This window comes from Artibeus jamaicensis, unplaced genomic scaffold (genome assembly GCF_021234435.1).
Source record: "Artibeus jamaicensis isolate MK-2021 breed Jamaican fruit bat unplaced genomic scaffold, CSHL_Jam_final contig_777, whole genome shotgun sequence".
Lineage (NCBI taxonomy): Eukaryota > Metazoa > Chordata > Mammalia > Chiroptera > Phyllostomidae > Artibeus > Artibeus jamaicensis.
Window position 1 is genome coordinate 1,162,202 of NW_026521966.1, and position 21,146 is coordinate 1,183,347.

A 21,146-nucleotide genomic window follows, 5' to 3' on the forward strand; every position below is an offset into this window, starting at 1 on the left:
AACATCAATGTATGGTTGCTTCTGGTGCATCCCCTGCTGGGAACTGGCCCCTGCTGGGAACTGACCTGCAATCCAGGCATGTGCCCTGACTGGGAATCAAACTGTGATCTTTCGGTTCACAGGCCCTTGCTCAATCCACTGAGCTACACTAGCCAGGGCTAAATGCTTATTTTTGTATGTCCCTGAGTTTGGGGGTTGTTGTTACACAGCAACAATTGATTGATACGATGTACACATCCACTTTTTTCTTCACACAATAGTAAACTTTATTTGTTCAAGGACTCATATTGTAAGCATTAAACTGAGCATGAGTTCTGATTCTGTGAGCCCAGGCTCACATATTTAGGAAGATAGAAGCAAACTGTGATCCATGAACATGGGTGGAAACCAAAGGCTCACGGTTAGTCACATTGTAGTTTTTAAATATCTACAGCTAGAAGCCTGAAGTCACAGGTCTTTGAGGTGCTTCTGGGTGTCCTACAGGGTACCCATGTTTTTCTTGAGTTGAGCAACTTCATCATCCTTCAGTTTCTGGTTGATAACACTAGTTAATCCCTGAGGATTCAGGATACATGGAAGACTTGGGGAGGTTTAATTCTCAGTGCCTCAACACTGAGATTCTCACCTCAACACTGGATGAATCCCGGATAAATTTTTCAACATGGATTCAGTGAGATCAGCCACACTTAATCCAATAGCCCACTTGGTGTATCACTCTAGTTTGATGACTTCATAAGCACTTTCAGTCACCATCTTCTGCACTTCCTTCCAATTCTCACCATCATTATCTGTTCCCATTTCTGGATTCAGCTCCTGGAGAGAAACTCCTGTCACATTCACTGCCCTCCACACAACCGTACTTGAGTCACCATGTCCTCCCAAAATCCATCCATGGCAGCTGTTGGGACAAATGCCAAGTTTTCTAGCCGTAAGATAGCCGAATATAGCAGAATGCAGATGTTATATCCCCTCCTAATCACATGATGCTTGGATAATTTAATCCACTTACTTTCTAGGCAATATATGTGAGAATATTCACTGGGTCAGAAACCACAATTATCATGCAATCAAAGCTGTACTTGATGATCTGAGGAATAATTAATTTGAAGACATTAACCTTCCTCTGCACCAAGTTGAGATGACTCCCTCCCTCTTGCTGGTGAACTCCTGCAGTTCCCACCACGATCTTAGAACTGGCAGTCACAGAGTAGTCTTTATCTGCCACAATCCTGGGTGCCTGAAGAAATAAGCTCCCATGCTGCAGGTCCATCTTTTCTTCTTTAAGTTTATCTTCCAAAACATTCATGAGAGTGAGTTCATCAGCCAGAGACTTTCCCAGAATGTTGATGTTACCAAACAGAGGTCCAAGAGGGGGGCAATATTTGGCCCACCCAGGGATGCCAAAAACTGTTGCAGAACAACAGGGGCCCCTCCCAAGGACGGTATACTAATACCTACTGGGCTCATCTGTCTGCTGCCAGAGGAAAGACATCTCTCAATGCCAGAGATTTGTGAAAAGGAAAGGAAAGGTTTATTTAAAGCTATACAGATTAAAAGTAGTGACCCAATGTCCCCATTTAAAAAATATCAAAGTCCTTTAGAATAACCACAGACGCCCACAGGGCTTCCTTCCCCCTGCCCTAATTCAGGGTACCGTATCTCAGGAAAAGAAGCACATGTCTGTGTTTCAGGCTGCTGGCACCCTCAGCTATGTCACCGTCCAGGCAGGATCTCTAATTACTCCAAAGCCATGTGGCACCTTCTCATGGTCTACTGGCACAGAGTTCTTTGTACCCATTTTTCCAGGCAAAGTCTCTCCTGCTTCCCAGGCCACATGGCCAAAGGGAGCACCCCGAAGCCACATGGGTCTCTTCTACCAAAGCTGTAGGGGGCTGCACTCTGGCCAAAACACCATGGTTCTTTCCTTCACCTGGCTGCAGAGAGGGTATCTGCACTCCACTAAAACTACGTGGCTCTCCCCTCACATGGCTCTGGGGGTCCCCACTCTGCCTAAAACTGCATGGCTCTCCTTCCAATGGTTGCCATGTCTGCATTTAAATCACTGTGCTAGTCCTCCTTTGCAGCCCCATTTCTGACTCCTCCCACAATCGGTTACACCTGCCAGGACTCCCATATCCTCCCAGCTTTGCTGGGCTGCTATAGTGAGTCTGGGCAGGTGTGGCCCCATGGCCTGGAGCCAATCATCTCCAAGCTCTCATGCAGGCACTGTAACTCGGGGGACCAGCCCCCAGTTACATCCTGGGTAGAAGTCACTCCCTTCTCCTTGGCTCAAAGCATGGCCACAGCTATTTAACATATCTATGAAACAAGTTAAAGGTTATAGATATGTTCAATGACCATTCCAGAGGTTAGCTGCAAAACCGTTGCTATGCAAAACAGCTCTCAATGGCCTTCTCCATTTGTCCCTTTCTCCAACTGACACCTGGTGGGGGGGTGAGAACATCTTAATATTTCCTGGACACCTTGAGCTCTGGACCCCACCCCAAATCCTTTTCTGGGGCCTCCCTCCTGCCTGCGCCCTGTTACCCTGATGGCACACGCCATACCAGCTTGCCCAACACCCATGGCACTGGTCGTACTGTTTGGGACTGCTGCCTCTTCTTCTGCAGCTGGTGCAGTCAGTTTTTCCTTAAGAGTTGCCCCTGTGCATGGGAGAGAGAAGGCTCCCTAGATCATAGCAAGGGTCCTGCCAAAAAGACAATGTCAGCTACGTGCTCTGTCATCCACTTTAAAAAGCCCATGTAGGAGTATGGTACGTGTGCTATTACTCAGCTTGTTTTCTTCACATAGTATGTGTAATAAAAACTAATAAATGTTGAAAATTTTTTTATATTGGCACATGTACATGTTTCTTATTCTTTTTAATGGCGGTGTAATCTTTTATTGTGTAGTATATTGCTTACTGATGGACATTGAGGTTGTTTCTATCATTTCTTATTACCAAAAAATACTGTAATGACTCATGATTATATTTGTAGGACAAATACCTATGTGGAGAAATTACTAGATCAAAGGGAAGGGTGTGTTCAAAGAAGTTGAACCAATTTTCACTCCCACCATCAGCATGTGACAAAGTAACAGGGTGCAGCCAAGAGGGGGGCCCCCAAAAAGGGATTTGGAATGGGGTCCGGAACTCAAGGTGTCTAGGAAATATCAAGATGTTTCCCCCACACACAGGTGTGAGTTGGGAAAGAGACAAATGGAGCAGGGCCATTGAGGGCTGTTTTGTACAGCAAAGGCTTTGAAGCTAACCTCTGGCATGGTCATTTAACATAGCTATAACCTTTAACTGGTTTCATAGATATGTTAAATAGCTGTGGTCCTGCTCTGAGCCAGGGGGATGGAAGTGACTTCCACCCAAGACGTAACTGGGGGCAGGTCCTCTGAGTTACAGTACCCGTGTGAGAGCTTGGAGCACAACATGGGGCCATACCTGCCCGACTCACAATGGCAGCTCAGTAAACTTGGAATAATACAGGGATACTGGCAGGTGTAACTGATTTTTTTGAAATCTTGTTTCTTCATCCTTTTCTGTTTGGTCATTTTTTTTTTCCTTCTGGTCCACTCCTTTGATTTGACTCCCAGTTTCCTTTCCATTACTATTGGTTTCCTGTGTATTTCCATTCATTTCAATTAGTTTAGCTTTTATATGTTCCTCTAATTTGTGATTATAATCAACCAGTTCTGTGAGCATCCTGATCACCAGTGTTTTGAACTATGCATCTGAAAGTTTGGCTATTTCTTCATCGCTTAAATTTATTGGCTCTGGGGCTCTGAGTTGTTCTTGAGCCATGTTTTGATCTGTTCATGCCTGTTAGGTACAAGGAGGTGTTCACCAGAGCGGGGCTACCCAGGTCGCTGGTTTGTGACGCTATAGGTGGGGGCGGGGTCAGAGAGGGAAAATGGCGGTCCCCTCTGCCACCTTCCACCACTGGGGCCTGCACGGTCTGTCTCACTGCTTCGCTCCTTCACTGGTTTATCTGCGCTCGAATGTGTGACTGTGGTCAGCCCTCAGTGGGTCCACCACCTTGTGCCCTCAGTGGGTCCGCCCGCTACTCCACACCTGGGATCCACCTTCGGCTGCCGGCGCGCCTGGGTTGCGTGCCCAGTTCAGTCCGGTGGATCTTTCCTGCCCAACCATGCTCTGCTGCTGGCTCTGCCCCTTTTACTGGTTTGGCTGAAGGGTTTGTTATTGTCGGACTTCCGTGTAGTTCAATTTTCTGTGGTTTGGCTGCGTTTTTGTTGCTAAAACTTTGTCGTTTTTAAACTTGGTTGTGTGAGAAGGTGCAGTGTTTCCACCTACGCCTCCATCTTGGCGGAAGTCTGGCTGGGGGATTTAAAACCCAAGACACTGCAGCCATTGGGGGGTACCACGAAGCTTTGCCAGAGTGGGGACCCCTGCAGCCATGTGAAGGAGAGAGCCATACAGTTTTGGCAGAGTGAGGACCCCCTCTTGGCCAGGTGAAGGAGAGAACCACGCACTTTCAACCAGAATGGGGACTCCCGCAGCTGGGGTTAGAGAAAGTCACCATGCGGCTTTAGCAGAGAATCACCACTGGCTTCTGGAAGAGTGGCAACCCTACCTTCTCTGCAGCCATGTGAAGGAAAGAACCATGTGGTTTTGACCAGAGTGCAGACCCCTGCGGCTCTGGTAGAAGAGGACCACATGGCTTTGGGGTGCTCCCTTTGGCCACGTGGCCTGGGAAGCAGGAGAGACTTTGCCTGGAAGAAGGGTAAAAGAACTCTTGCCAGCAGGCCATGAGAAGGTGACACATGGCTTTGGAGTAATTAGAGATCCTGCCTGGGTGGCGACACAGCTGATGGTGCCAGTGGCCTGAAACATGGACGTGTGCTTCTTTTCCTGAATTAGGGCAGGGGGAGAAGGAAGTACTCTGTGCATCTATGGTTATCCTAAAGGACTTTGATATTTTAATGGGGACATTGGGCCACTATTTTAAGTCTGTATAGATTTAAATAAACCTTTCCTTTCCTTTTCACAAATCTTTGACACAGAGAGATGTCTTTCCTCTGGTGGTGGACAGACGAGCCCAGTAGGTGGTCCAGACGGTATTAGTGTACTGTTCTTGGGGGGACCCAGTTGTTCTGTAACAGTTTTTTGCATCCCTGGGTGGGCCAAATAGTGCCCCCTTGGACCTCTGTTCTGTGACAACAACTGCTGCTTCCCCACCCCGGGGTTAACCCTGAGGATGGCTCTTCATCCGCAGTGAGCCTCTGACTTTTATCCTGCAGCCCCATGGTCTTCTGACCTCATCAGGAGGCCTCAAAAAAAAAAAAAAAGAAAAGCAGTGTTTTCCCAGAGTGGGATATGATTTCAGGTGGTCCCAAAAATGGTTTTCAAAGGTGCACGGATAAGACACTAACTGGCACTAAATCACATAGTGGGAAAATTATTCACTTTTCAAATCTTTCACTCCTCTGACTACATCAAGGAGGAAGTCCCAGTTGGAAGCTGATACACTTCAATGCTTCTCTAGCAGTTGCTAATTTCCCTCTTTAACACAAAAGGAAAGAAGAGGTCTGAAGCTCAGAGCCTTTGGTGGGCAGCGGTGCCTAGCTCTCATTGTATTTGTCTTTGCCAATTAACTTTTTTTTAAGTCCTCACCCAAGGATATGTTTTTACTGATTTGAAAAAGAGAGAGAGAGGGAGAAGGAGGGAGAGAGAGAGAAAAAGCGAAACATCAATCAGCAATCAGTTGCCTCTTGTATGTGCCCCTACCAGGGATAAAACCTGAAACCTACCTATTTTGCCATGTATAATGTGCATTTTTTTTGCCCAAATTTTTAAGGGAAAAATAAGGATGCACATTATACATGGGTATAACAATTACATGCCATGGGAATAATAATGTGTATAATATGCACAAAAATGTGGGTGTACATTCCACACAGCAAAATACGGCAGGTATGCACCCCAACTGGGAGTGGAATCTGCAGCATTTTTGGCGTACAGGAAGACACCAGGGCCAACTGTGCCACCCAGCCAGGACCAGTGAACTTCATTTTTATGACTAATGACCTTGGCCTTTCTTTTTGGGTAATGATAACAAGTTTCCTTTGAAAATAAAAATTTATCTCATGAAGAAACAGCTGCTTTTGAAAAGTCATAAAATGTACACACAAGGGTATATGTAACTTATACAGTTTAAGAATAATAAAACAAAACCCATATTCCTAAAACAGCATCTTGAGGCTCCCTGTGAAAAAGGAACTTTTCAGTCAGAAGGAGCACCACCCCTCCCCCCCTTCCAGTGCAGGAATCACCTGGGAAGTGCTGACCCCTCTGGATCCTGTCAACTGCATCAGCCTCAGGATTTAAAAAATAGCCCAAACATTACAGACCACCCTCTTTTGTACAAGCCCCATGCTGAGTGCTCTACAATAGGATCTCACCTAATTTTCACAGCAACCGTGACATACTAGCAGAAAAAAATGATCAGTTCAAGACAAAATGTTTTTGGTCAGATTCTTTTGCTTTTTTGGAAATAACTTCAGGCTTGCAGAAGGATTGTGAAAATAATGTGGAGTAGTACCACACCCCCTTCCCTTAGTTTCCCCTAATCCCGACGTGTCACATGACCTCAGCACCATCACTGACGCTGGAAAATGACGCCGAGTCAATGTTTTTGACTAATGTACAGGTTGTATTCATGTTTTGCCACTTTTCCCAGCGGTATCATTTTTCTGGTCCAGGAGCCCAGGAGTATTCAGTAGTCTTATCTATTCAATTTCCTACGATCTGTGACAGTTCTTCCGTCTGTCACCCACTGGCCAAGTTCTTTTGTAGAATGTCCCTCCGCTTGGGTTTGTCTGATGTTTTCTCACAAAGACCACAGAAGTGACGCTCTGCCCAACTCACTGTATCACATCAGGAGGCACCTGATGTCACCATGTCTTGGGGACATGGGTGTGGCTGAGGTTTGGCAAACCTTCCACTAGGCAGAGGTAGTTTGTGGCTATCTCCTTCTGGCATTTGCGATGTGGATCCTGGTCTGCCCAACCGTCCCCCGCACCTCCCCGTCCCTGTCCAGGCCCTTTGAGAGGAGGCTGACTGTCCTCTGCCAGGGTCCTGACTCATGGGTGGCTCCACAGTGGCCGCCATGGAAACAGGCATCTGCATCTTCAGCCCCTGCTCCCCGCAGCTGGTGCCTAGTGGTGACTGAGCTAAGGCTCTATTTGGCTTTCATTCCAGTGCTTTCTGAGACACGCTCGTGCTGGCTCAGATGAACAGGGTGAGACAGCTCCGTGCATTGGATCTTCCCTTGGATAAAGCTTTTTAGGCTAGAAAATAAAGACGTCCAAGGCAGGTGGGAGTCGTCATACCCTCGACAGAGGCATCTCTGCAGTTTTTCCTTTCAACCCCAGATGAGACTCTCTCAACTGATCTTGCTCACCATCTGCTTCCAAAGCTTTGCTTTGTCTGACTTTCTCTCCCTTCATGCTTAGGAAAATGTGCTGTGAAATCGCAACCTCTCTTCCCTCTGTGATCTGAAGAAATGCTTGCTTTTGGCCTCTACCCCACCCAGCCTCTTTCCCTGGAGCTGAAGAGAGACGCTGGGGGCTTGGATCTGCTGCAACTCCTGTGCAGCCCGCGTGGGTTCCGGCCTCAGATGACCTTGTCTGGAGGAGCAAAGCCAGCTTCTGAAAGCTACGACCAATTAACTACAGCAGAGGGTTGGGTCTCAGAGGGAAACGCCTGACTCTCCCTGGGGTCTGTCTAATGAGACAGTGGCTCCACAGGGACACCTTAGATGATTTCAAGGCCTGAAACAGATCCCACCACTCAAGTCACACTGAATCTGCCCCTAACGTGACCTCTGCCTAAGTTCTGGCTCACACACCAACTGGTTTCAAACATTGTCGAAGCCAACAGATGAAGATGAAAATAAGTTAGTTACTTTTTTTGTCAATATGAGCCATTCCCTCATTTTTCTTTCTTGCATGTGAAGTCCTGGTTTAGGGACCAGAAATGCAGAGGAGACTTTGAGGAATTTCTATCAAGTAGAAGTCTAGGAAGTGAACAAATGGGTGTAAGAGAATAAGACTGAATTCTCTAATGGAGTGACTCATTAACCCAGCAACTATTTATTGAGTATTCACTAGGCGTGAGGTAGTGTGGTTGCTGCTGGGGAGACAGCAGGGAATGGACTGCAGATAGAATCCCTGCCCTGTTGGAGGCTGCAGTTTTGGGGGAATTCCTATAACAACAATTAGGAGTGATGAGCTTTAAGGTGGTGTGCTGTGAGGGTGAGGCAGGGGAGACCTAACCCACTGTGGGAGTGAGGAGTAAATTCCACCTGGAGGCTTGAATGGAAGGTGCAGCTAGGCTGCTAGAAGAGCCAGAGATCGAGTAGATATGTTTCAAGTGGGGCAACAGGACAAGATGCTCAGAGAGGAGCGTAACATGGTGAATTTGAGGAACCATTGGAAGGTCAAATTGGAACTCAGAGTTCAAAGAGAAGAGGTGAGCCCAGGAAGGGAGATGGGGAGGGCCTTGTAACTTTAGGGGTTTTGACTATTGCTAAGAGCTCACACACCACGTGGCTTCCTATGTTGTTAAAGCTGTTCATTGCAAAACAGCCAACCTGGCTGCGTTGTGCAGTCTGGAGAAAAGAGGGCGAACGTCGCGGCAGATATGCAGAAATTCTGGGGAGCAGTGATCGCGGTCTGGACTCAGGAGGGATGGAGAGAAGGAAATGAACTGAGAACCGATCTTTAGAGCCACCCCAGCCCCACGAATAACATTGTGAGAGATACGCGGTGTCTGAGCTCTCATTTGCCCTCTACTATTTTTTATAGACAGTAATATTTTTTTCTGTGAAGTCAGAATTCTTCGTGACAAAATCAGTGTTACCGTTTATCACATGCTGAGTCCTGATCAATGGAGCGCGGGCCGAAGTGATGTGAGCCTTCCCCACAACCGGGTTAGAAACATCCCACGTGACCTTCCAGTCCCCCTGGGGCAGTCGTTTCATCAGATGGGAAGAGCCAGGATTCCTGAGTCCCCACTCGGAAAAGAGTACCCAAGGACAATTGTCCTGCTTGCTGCAGATTAGGGCATGAATGAGAAACAAAACTGTGTTTTGTAAATCACTAGGATTTTGAGGTCGTTAATTACAGAAGTTGATGTTAATTACCAGGCCTATCATAAATCAGCTGGCTCAGAGTTTTCTTGTCTCTCTCAGGGCACTTCAGAAATTTCCGACTCTTGATCCAGGGAACAGTGGAGGGTCACACTGCCCACGAAGGGATTGTTGGGCGTCCGGCGTGGGTGGGGTGAGGACATAAAGGCAGGCCTACAGATTCAGAAATGTGTATGTACACAGATGTGCAAAGCCCCACCAGCCCAGAAAAGCACTCATTAACAATAATAATAAATGATATAAATAAATAGTAATTAGAACTGAAATTCTCCCTGTGTCCAGGAGTAAGCCAATATTTCATTAAACCCCACAACAGCCCTACCACATAGGTAGTATTACCGTCCATTTTTTCTTTTCTTTTTTTAAAGATTTTATTTATTTATTTTTAGAGAGAGGGGAAGGGAGGGAGGAAGAGAGGGAGAGAAACAACAATGTGTGGCTGTCTCTCGTATGCCCCCTACTAGGGACCTGGCCCACAACCAGGCATGCGCCCTGACTGGGAATTGAATCCACGACCCTTAGGTTCACAGGCCAGTGCTCAATCCACTGAGCCACACCAGCCAGGGCTCTTTTCTCTTTTTTTTTAAGATGAAGAAATTGAGGCCTAGGGAGGGAGAGCAATTTTTGAGGCCACACTGAGTTTGAGCCCGGCATCCTGACCCAGGAGGCTGTCCCCTTTGCCACACCACAGAGACAAGGGCATGGTGACAGAGAGCTGGGGATGGGGACATGGACGTGCGTGCACATGCATGTACATGACAGAGACAGAGAGAGTCTTGATTGTCCTTGTCCCCAGCATGAATACCATTCCATTTTCAGGAAGGAGATGGCCTGATCACAGTGGTGACAAGAACAGAGCATTGCTTTTAACAAAAACTTACCTTAATGAAATTCTCAGCTGGCTCAGGACATTTTGTTTCTCTCTCAGTAACTTCCTGATGCTATCATTTTTGCATACCCTGTTTATTTCCCCCGCCCTACCTCCCTCTGGCCCATAAAGGAGGCTCAGCTGGTTTGTTTGATGTCCCTTAGAGACAAATGGTCCTTCCCTGAATAACAAATAGGACGCACCCTCCAGAGGGATTGATGATTCCCTGCTTGTTCTTCCAGTTCCTAGCTAGGATACTAGCCCAGATTCTTTCCCAGTCCACGCCTGAAACTTCTTCTTAGTGAATGGGTTGTCTGCTGAACACACAGGCTTAGTTTTTCAGGTCCTGGGCTTGGGGTATCACTGAGTATGGGCTCTGAAGCTCCATTCTCCCGGGGTGGAAAGGTCATAAGCCCTGTGCAGCCCTGTCTTGGGGTCTGTGCATGGGTGTGGGGATCAGTTCCTGTGGGAAGTGACTGAACTAAGAGTTTCTGGGTTGGACATGACCCTAAAAGCCCTCTCTTGCCAACATCCATCAGTTCCAGTTCCCGTTGCTGCAAAACTGAGTGGAGCAATGCAACCACTTCATTATGCTTACAGATTCTGTGGGTTCGTAATTTGGACAGGATCCATCAGGGACAGGGTGTCTCTGCTCCATAATGTCCAGGACTTCAACAGAGCAGACGTGAAGGCTGGTGGTGGTGAGGTTGTCATTCGGTGGTTGGAACTGGAATCATCTGGAGATATCTTTACTCATATCCGAGGCTGATGCCCGCTGTCCTCTGGGCTGCAGGCCAGAGCACCTAAACTTGGCTTCTTCGTGTTTCTCCATAAAGGCTGGTTTGGGATTGCATGTAGCGTGATGTCTGGGTTCCTAGAGTGAATGTCCCAGCACAGCAAGGCGGAGTACGTGGCACTTTGTGATCTATCCTTGGAAGCCACATACTACATTTGTCATGCTCTGTTGACCAAGGCACTCACAGAGGTCTGCCCAGGTTCAAGGGGAAGGGACACTGACCCTACCACTCAATGGGGAAGTGGTGAGGTTCCAGGAGAGGAGGTGGGACAGTAGACATCCTTGCAGCCATCTTTGGAAAATACCCCAACTTTCCAGATTCGGGAACCTGTCACACCATTTCCCGTACAGATCGCTTCCTCATAGCCTGTCACATTCACGCCCGTCTGTTTGTCTATGGGAAGCTCACTACCTGGACCAGTTACAGCTCTTTGATTGCGATCAACAGAAGCCAATTCTGCATAACTTGAGCCACAGAGCATTTACTGGTACAAAGTGGGGGATATTGAAGGGTTGGCATAAAAAAGGAACAACCTGGTGCCAGAGGCAGAAGAGCGAGGATGTCTTGTCTAGACACCGTCTGGGGAATGTGAATTCCAACTGATGTTTACAACTCAAATGGTGGGGAGGGAGGATCTGAACGATCTTGCTTGTGCCATGAATTTAACTACTCACGACTTGCTCAACTCTTAGCAAGTTCTTTAGTTGCTTCATGGTCAGTTTCCTCATCTTGAAATGAAGACATTAATAGCTGCTACTTCCTAGGTTCTGTGAAATGAAACAAGGTAATGCTTACAAAGTGCTCAGCAGAAGGTCCAGCCAATGGTAAATCTTCAATACATGTTAGCTAACAGCAACACCTATTCTTATTATTGCAACAACTGCTATTACTTTCACTGGCTCGCTCCTGTAACAGGGGCAGGCACAGAGTAGATACTCAGTAAATGGTATCAAATGAATAAACAAATGGACAAATAAATGAGTGATTTTTACTCTAATACACGGCAATCAAGTTCTCTGAAGACATCTTTAGATGCTTCTTATAACTAGAGCAGAACAAGAAAAATCAACCTCCAAGAAACTGAGAGCACTTAAATATTGGTTCCACCCTCCTCTGTAATACTTTTCTGTCTCTTCATTCAGTCCTCATTCTGAAAAGCAACCCCTGGTGTCGCTCCTTGCCCAAGTCCTTCACAAATTCTGTAACAGTAAACAAAGAACTCCACTCCAAGGAGGTGAGTAATATGCCAGCAAGATTGCATTCCACATCAGTTCTTGTGTCATACTTGATTAATTTTATATGTAGCTTCATTACATCTCATCGCTCATTTCAAAGGTGTCCTTCAGGTGCGACACTGGAATAAGCAGAGAGGGGAGACCCAGCAGGGGAAAAACTGATGCAAAGAATTCACGAGCACCCAGAGAAGGTAGTGAGTGAGACTGACCCTCCCAGAGCCTCACTGCCGCTCATGGAGTGAGCTCATTGCTGGCACAGCAGTGTTTCCCAGGCCGGAGAGTTGGTGCCCACACACCATGATACTGCCACTGTACACACTATTAATCAGCGCAGTGGCCAGCAAATGCTGACCCACTTAGCTGTGATACCCAAGCAGGTGACAGCTACTGGAGCTGACAGAATCTGGCCCTTGGGCACATGTCTCCAGGCTGGCTCTGTGATCATTGTGTGGGTTGCCACGCAGCAGAAGGAGCAAATCCAGCTCCTTAGCCAAGAATGCCTTAAATGGGTCAGGGCAAGATTGAACTCTGTCTGGTACGCCTGAACTCTAAGCCCTTCCTCATCAGGGCTGATGGAACTTCCTTCCCACTCCTCCTTCTCCTACCCATGTCCCACCTTGTCTTGAGACTCTGAGGAAACAATACAGCACTTATTTAATTTAATTCAGTGATGCCTGATTGAGTTGGGCAGCAGACGCTTCAGGTATTTGTGGCATGACTTGTGCCATGGGTCCGCCTCTAATCGCAGCCATAGATAGATGTGTAGCTGTGCAGATGTGTGATCATAGCTGTGAGGATGGGTGGAGGCTGAGCCTCACTCTTGCCCCAGACTGTGTTCTGATCATGGTCACAGACTAAGCCTCAACTCTCATCACAGACTGAGCTCTGATCACAAGAGAACACAGTGAGTGAGCGATGGGAGATGGCTCAACCCAGGTCACCCCCAGCGGCGGGGTGACAGGTGGGAGCCCTGCCCCCTCAGTGGGATGTGAGGTGTGGAAGACTCTGGGGAAAGGCACTTGCTCAGGACCACCATGGCCGCTCGCATCCGCAGACTCCCAACTCAGAAAAAGCCCCTGTAGCCCCAGGCAGAGCCTGCCCAGGTTTCCAGAGCTGTGTTTTGTTTCCTTTCGCTTGTAGAGGTGGTTGTGTTTGCAGAAAAATTAACTGGCAATTAAATTTCTGAAAAAGTGTTTGAAACTCCTGCAAGCTGTGTCTCATTGTTTTGCAAGATTGGGTACACAATGTAATAATTCCATCTGCAAATTAATTTTCTCTCACTAATGGTTTCTGATGTAACTGCAATGTCATTCATTTAGTTATTCACTCATCCCTTTATTTGGGGCACTTTTGCTATGTGCCTAGTGTGAACTGGCCAGTCTGGGTCACACACAGACTGTTTTCTAGGCAGCTCCCCGGCTGGAAGTAAGGCGGGGTTTTCTCGGAAGTGAAGGTCACGGGAGGCAGAATGTGAGAATTCCAATAGAAGGAGATGGGTGGCGCTTTGGACTTCCCGACGAGGGAAAGTGACTCCTAACTTTGTTTCTGTGGACAAAGAGGACAGAGAAAGCTGCAGGCGATAGGATCTCACATGTCTGGAGCACATGCTGTGTGCCAGACCCTGGCGGTGGGCGTTTTGAATCCGGGATCTTATTCAGTCCCAGAACAGTCCTGTGAGGTGAGTGAGGTTACTGCCCTCATGTACAGATGGGGAAACTAACGCTCAGACTGGTTGAATGTTTTGCTTGAGATCACGCAGCTAGCAAATGGCAGAGCCTGTATTGGAACGCAGAACTGTCTGATTAAAACATTTCCCATGTAACGTGCTACTTCTTGAAGGGTGACTTTTTTTTTGGCCACGTGGTCTGCATCCTTCCTGCATCCCATCAGCAAAATGACAGAGTTGGCAAAGGTCTATGTGGCAGCTTTCCCAAGACTGAAGTGACATTCAGTGTGCTCTGAAGGAGGAGGCTGCTGGGACTGGAGGACAGGTGGCCCATCTATCATCGTTTGAGTATCTGCTACGTGTCTGCTTGGTGCTTCCCAAACAGTTGTTTACTTAACCCTTACCTGTGCTCTGTGAGTTACGGCATTGTTGTCGGCAGTTTTTTAAGAAAATGGAGGCTGGGAGAAATGAACTGACTTACTAAGGTCTAGTAACTGGTAAATGGTTGATTCAAGGTCAGGTCTGTCTGATAGTCGGACTCTTTTCATCTCCTGTGCTGCCTGTTACATGGTGTGGTGTATATCCTCAGGGTGTGATGGTGTGATGGGCTGTCACAAAGGGTACATTTTAAATTGTTCTTCGAAGTTTGTATGGTTAGGCATAAAGTCGTCCCGAGACACAAAACCTAAACCAGGTTCTATGTCCCTGTGTCTAGCTGAATCCTTAGAGCCAGTCATCTTGCCTACCTCTTTCTGAGAGGTGGGATCTATCCAGTGGTAACATCTGGCCATTGTGTTACTCTAATTCTGCTTGGGCTATTTCTCTGAACTCCAGGCCTACCTGTTCATCTCTTGGATACCTCCTTCCACATGACCCCTGGGAATGCAAACCCAGCCCAGGAATGCAAACGCAGCTTGCTCAGACAAAATCATCCCCTCGCCTGCCCATGCTTTCATGTTTCCCATCTCAGTGAAAGGCACCATCCAGAGCCTTCCTTTTCAACTCCTTTATGACTCACTCCTGCAAATTACAACTCAGTGACTGCATCCTACCTTTCCCCAGATAGCTCTCTTTCTCCGCCCTCTACTCACTGCCTTGGTTTGGGCCTTATCCTTTCTCCCCAGAATGTTGCCTGCCTCTGGTCTCTCTCCCACCAGCCTCTATGTGGTAGCCAGAGTGGCGTTTCACGGTGCATGGGCTCTGGACAAGTTCTGTGCCATCGCCTACTCTCTCTGCATCTCCCTCTCCTTGTAAGTGAGACGAAGATAACAGAACCTAAATAGTAGGGTTGCTGTGTGAATTTATGAAATGATAAGAGGAAAGCATGTGCAAAAGATCTGAATCATGATAAGCATTCAATTATTGTTAGGTAATGCTATTGTCTAGGTAAATCTGATAATGCCTTCAAATTTAAAAAAAATTAAATGATATTAATAGATACAGAAGAAGCATTTAATGCAATCCAGCATGAATACCTAATAAAAACTATCAACAAATCTGAAATAGAAGAAAACACCCTCAACCTGATAAAAGACATCTACAAAAACCTATAGCTGATATCACATTTAATGGCAAAAGACTGAATGCTTTCCCTCTAGAATCCTGAACAAGACTTTTTCCTACCACGTTTGTCTGACATTGTATTAAAGGTGCTAGGCATTGCGATAAGGCTAAAATAGTCAAACTCACTGAAGCAGAGAACAGAATGTTGGTTACCAGGGGCTGGGGGAAGGGGGAATTGGAACTGTAGTTCAACTGTATAAAGTTTAATGCAAAATGAATAAATTCTAAAAATCACCTATAGTGATCAACAGAGGCACAACATAGGGCCTACAGTGAAAAATACTGTGCTGTGCACTTAAAATTTTAAGAGAGTTACTCTCATGTTAAGTGTTTTTATCACACACACACAAACACAAAGAAAGAAGAGAGAAAGAGGTAAAGGAATAAAGGAAGTGTTTAGAGACAGTGGGTATGTCTTTAACCTTGACTGTGGTGATGGATTCATGGATGCATGCGTATGTCCAAACACATCAAATTATACACATTATATATGTGTAGTTTTGTATATATCAATTATGCCTCAATTAAAGCTGTGGAAAATCAAATAAAAAACAAAGCAAGAAAAGAAAATTAGTCTAGATTGGAAAGGAAAAATTAAAACTGTCCTTATTGGTAGACAACATTGTTGTCTAGGTATAAAATATAATGAAATCTATTAGAAAGCTACTAAAACAAATAAATTTAGCAAGGCTGCAGATTTTCTCCACTATACAAAAATTAATTGTATTTCTATATAGTAGCAACAGACAATTGGAAATTAAAAAAAATACCACTTACAATAGATCAAGGCATAGGAAGTACTTAGGAATAAGTCTGGCAAATAATGTCAAGTCCTATACACTAAAAATATAAATGTTGAGAGATGTTAAAGAAGACTTAACCAAGTAAATGGCTACGCTGTGTGCATGGGTCAAAAGACTCAGTATTGTTAACACTTCAATTCTCAAGTTTTTCTATAGGTTCAGCATAATCTCAGTTAAGATCTCAACAGGGTTTTGGGGTAGAAAATTGGCAAGCTGATTCAAAAATGTATACGGAAATGCAAAGAATCTAGAATAGCAAAAACAGCTTTGAAAAATAAAAATTCAGGTATAATTCTGCCTGTTTGTAAGATATTATAAAGCTGTGGTACTATATTGGCATCAGAATAAACACACAGACACACACATCCACAGACAACTGATCTTTTGACCAAAAAAAAAAAAAAGAGAATATAAAGATGATTTAGCAGAGAAAGGACAGTCTTTTCAACTAAATTTGCTGAAAAAACATATATTCTTAAGCAAAAAAAAATTTGATTCTTACCTTGCACCATTCACAAAAACTAATTTAAAGTAGACATAGACCTAAAACTATAAAACTCCTCAAAGCAAACATTGAAAAATCATTATGACTTTAAGTTCAGCCAGCATTTCTTGGATAGGTTATTAAAAGCACAATGCATACAAGAAAAATTTCTTTAATTGACTTTATCAAAATTAAAAATCTTTGGTCAAAAGACACTATTAAAAGAATGAAAAGAAAATCCACAGTGTGAGAGAAGATATTTGCAAATTACATAGACCATTTATATATATAAAGAACTTTCAAAACTCAGTAATAAGAAAATAAGCAAATCAAAGTAGGTAAAATATTTGAACAGATAGTTAACCAAAGAATTTATACTGATGGTTGATAAACATATGAAAAGATGCAAAACATGAGTTGTCATTAGGGAATATAAATTAAAACCACAAGGAGATATCATTACATATCTATAGAATAGTTAAAATAAAAAAGGCTATGTATCTATTAGAGTTAAAATAAAAAAGGCTCACTATACCAAGTATTGGTAAAGATATGGAGGAACTGGAACTCTCATACACTGCTGGTAGGGATATTAAATGGTACAACTACACTGGGAAATAGTTTAGTAGTTTCTTAAAATGTTAAACATATTACCTAGACATCTTCTTCCTAGGTATTTACTCAAGAGAAATGAAAGACTACGCCTATACAAAACTTGTACATTCCTAGAAGCTTTATTTGTAATAGCAAAAACCTGGAAACAACCCAAAATGTTCTTTAATAGATGAATGGATAAACAAATTTGGTATAGCCATATAATGGGATACTACTCAGCAATGAAAAAAAAACTACTGATACATATAATGATGTGGATGAATCTCACACCGAGTGAAAAAAGATAAAACAGAGTAAATAGTCTATTCATTCATATAAAATTATTTAAAAATTCAAGCTAGCCGTAATGACTGAAAGCAGATTAGTAGTTGTCTGGGGAAGGACCACAGAGAGGGGCTTACCAGTGGTACATGGAAACTTTGGGGGAAATGGGTGTGTTCATCATCTTGATAGTGGTGATGGTTTTGTGGATGTACATACATAGGTCACATAGTGCACTTTAAACATGTATAGTAAGTAGGTCAATTATGTCTCTAAAGAGCTGTTGAAAAAAATCTGACAGAGGATTTTTGTCCTGAGTAGGAACAGAAGTAAGAGTAGAAGAAGTCTGGGACATATGGTTTATATGCTGAAATACACTAATTTAAAGATTAATGTGAGTGGCTATTTGGAATCAAGACTCTTGCCCTTGTGGGGATAGTTCTGTAGGGAGATTGGGGCATAGAAAGGAGGGGACTCTGGGTCCTCATGACTGGGCACCTGGCTCTGAGTCCACAGCCTCGAAGGGCTTTGGATTGGCATTTGCATATTACCCTGTCAAACGGGGCTTCCCTGTTTCCTGGGTATTTAGACCAACTTGGTTCCTCCTCCCAATCCACAGCTTCTGAAAGCCCAAGGCTTTTTTCAGAGTTCTGGAGAATTCCTGATGGCCAAGTTCCTCTGTCTTTGCCTCTCGTCTTCCGAGAGTGCAGCCTTCTGCCACCCTGGCTGCAAAGGCCAGAGTCGGCTGTGGTTTCCACAAAAGGCTGCTCATAACAGACAATGTATGGGTGCGATGCATTTACTCAGCACTTGAGGAGTCATCTACCATTTTGCTGTTCCTCTCTCCTCCTCACTCTTCTCTCTATTCCTTTCTTTTTCAGAACCAAAAGCCCCCTCTCCAGCACATCCAGCTTGTGGGAGTCTATTGTGGGGACCCATTCCAAACCCCAGAGTTGGCATGAAGGTGTTTGAAACTGAAGACATTTAAGATTCAACCAGTGCCAAGAAAAAGCTTTCTTGGAGCTTGCTTTGCCTGAACAAAAACCACAACTTCTGGGAAATGAGCCTGCCGTAAATCCCTTCTTTGAGGGAGTTTTATGGTCCTGAAGAAGACGCTCACGCCTACATACAAACATTATCACAAACTTTCTCACCTCTCGTTTGTTCTCCTAAAAAAACCCATTTGTCTTCCCTGAAAAAACCTATTTGAACTTCTCAAAGGAGCCTCCTCTCCCTTCCCTTTTCCCTACTGCTAGGTATATAAGCCCCAAATTCTAATCACCCTTTTGAGTTACTCATCATTAAGTCCTCTTGCATATATGAGCATTGCATGTGTAAATAAACTCTTCTCTCTTGCTGAGCTGTCTCATGTTAGTTTAATTCGCAAGCTCCCCAGATAATCAAGAAAGTGAAGGAAAAGTTTTTCTCCCCTACACTATTCACCCTCAGCCCTTGTCTCCCGCATTTCCAAGTCTCCGCCCCAAGTGGGATCATCCGGACATTGTTGCCACAAAGGTGTGTGTGTTCAGAACCAGGAATTCTCGTGCTAGCTGCTGAGAGAAGAATTTCTTCTTCTCCCTGCACAGGTATAAAAAAACCACTGGCTGCTTGCCTCTTCAGAGGATGGGTTACGTTAAATCCAAACTACTCAAAGGAGTATTCACATTTTAAAACAATCACTATCGACAAACTCTCAGGGCTTTAAGAGAAGCTATTCCTTAGGGCAGGGGTGTCAAACTCATTTTCATCAGGGGCCACATCAGCCTTGAAGTTGCCTTCAAATGGAATGTAATTTCAACTCATTAACAGTATAGGAGTAGTTCCATTTATAAAGTCCTAAAATTATTTCGGCCCTTTGAAGGCAACCGCGAGGCTGATGTGGCCCCTGTGAAAATGAGTTTGACACCCCTGCCCTAGGGAAAGTACAAGAAGAAACCGTGAAACTTTTGTCAAAATATTTGGCCGCCAAAAAGTTTCTGTTTGTCTACCAGAGACAAGTGAGTGACTGCCACAGTGCTATCTGTGCTCTGCTTATGCCCCTCCCCCAAGGAGCAGGCTCTGTTGGTGTGAAACTCGAAAAGTAACCAGATGCGTGGTAGCTGACAGTGCCCATGCAGCAGCCTTCCTTCATGCCTGCCCCAGCTTCTGAGCAGTGACAGAAATCTGCTGGTCAGGAGGAAGAGATGCTGTTGAGGGACAGTAAGTATGAGAAATCCCTTAGACTGAACAAGGAAACTTCACACACACACACACACACACACACACACACACACACACACACACACATCCTATAGTAAGAGGAAGACTGCAGACAATGGGAGTGGGTTTGAGGACATGGCAAGCCTGGGGACTGAGACGCCAGGATGAGAGCAGACCCTAAAGCCCCTGCTGGGATGAGTGGTGGGAGATGCAGTCCTTTTTGCTGTAGGTGGGAGGAGGCAGCACCTTAAAGAGGCACCAAATTTGACACATGAACTTACATCTGAAAACAGTTAAAAAAGCAAGCAGAGCATAAACCTGAATACATTGAATTATTATCCTTAGAAAGATGTGGGAAGATATTGCAGCCATAAGAATCAATGTGATATACTCGTATTCACAGCAGCATTATTTCCAATAGTCAAAAGGCCCATCAACAGATAAGTGGCTAAACAAAACATGATATATACATACAATCGAATATTAATATTATTCAGCCTTAAAAAAGTAAGAAAATTCTGACATGGGCTACAACATGAATGAATCTCAAAGGTTTCATGAGAAATGAAATTAGCCAGTCACACAAAAGATAAATAACTATTATATGAGTCCACTTCCATGAAATGCCTAGAGTAGTGAAGCTCAGAGGGGCAGGAAGTGGAACGGCGACTGTCCAAGGCTGGGGGTAGGGAATGGAGAGCTGCCGAGCCGTGGATTCAGAGTTTCTGTCTGGGACGATCAAAAGCTTTCTGGAGATGGTTGGTGGTGATGATTGCATGGCAAGTGAATATATTTAATGAACAGTACATTTGAAAAGAGCTAAAACAGTCATATTTCCTTTTCCATCTTTATTGAGCAATAATTGACAGATATAATCGAATACACTTTAGGTGTGCGAAGAGATGATTTGCCGCACACGTATATTGTGAAGTGGCTGCAGGCCGCACCTTACACGGCCAACTCCGTCCTGTGTGCGGTGAGAGGGCTGGAGATCCGCTCTCAGCCGCTTCCGGGGCACAGTGCGCTGCTGCTGGCTGCAGCCACCGTTCTGGACATCAGATCCTCTAAACTTATTCTTTTAAATTTTCTATTGATTTTTTTTAAAGCGAAAGAGAGAGAGAGAGAGAGAGAGAAACATCTATTTGTTGTTCCACTTATTTATGCATTCATTGGTTGATTCTTCTATGTGCCCTGACCGGGGATTGAACCTGCAACCTTGGTGTATTGGGGCGACACTCTAACCAAGTGAGCTACCCAGCTAGGGTTGAAGTTACTCTTTTTATAAGTGAAAATTTGTATTCTTTGACCTACATCTTCTATTTTTCCTCACTCCAGTCCTTGGCAACCACCATTCTACTCTCCGTTTCTGTGAAAATCTGCTTAACAACTTTTGGCTTTAGATTCCGCATAGTAGTGATGCCATATGGTGTTTGTCTTTGGCTTATTTTACTCGGCATAATGCCCTCAAGGTCC

General features: G+C 44.9%; 1 pseudogene; it reads right to left on the minus strand.

Annotated features, from left to right (window-relative positions):
- Window positions 1-447: 447 nt before the first annotated feature.
- LOC119042568 (L-lactate dehydrogenase B chain-like) lies at window positions 448-2,586 on the minus strand (annotated as a pseudogene).
- Between the last annotated feature and the right edge of the window lie 18,560 nt (window positions 2,587-21,146).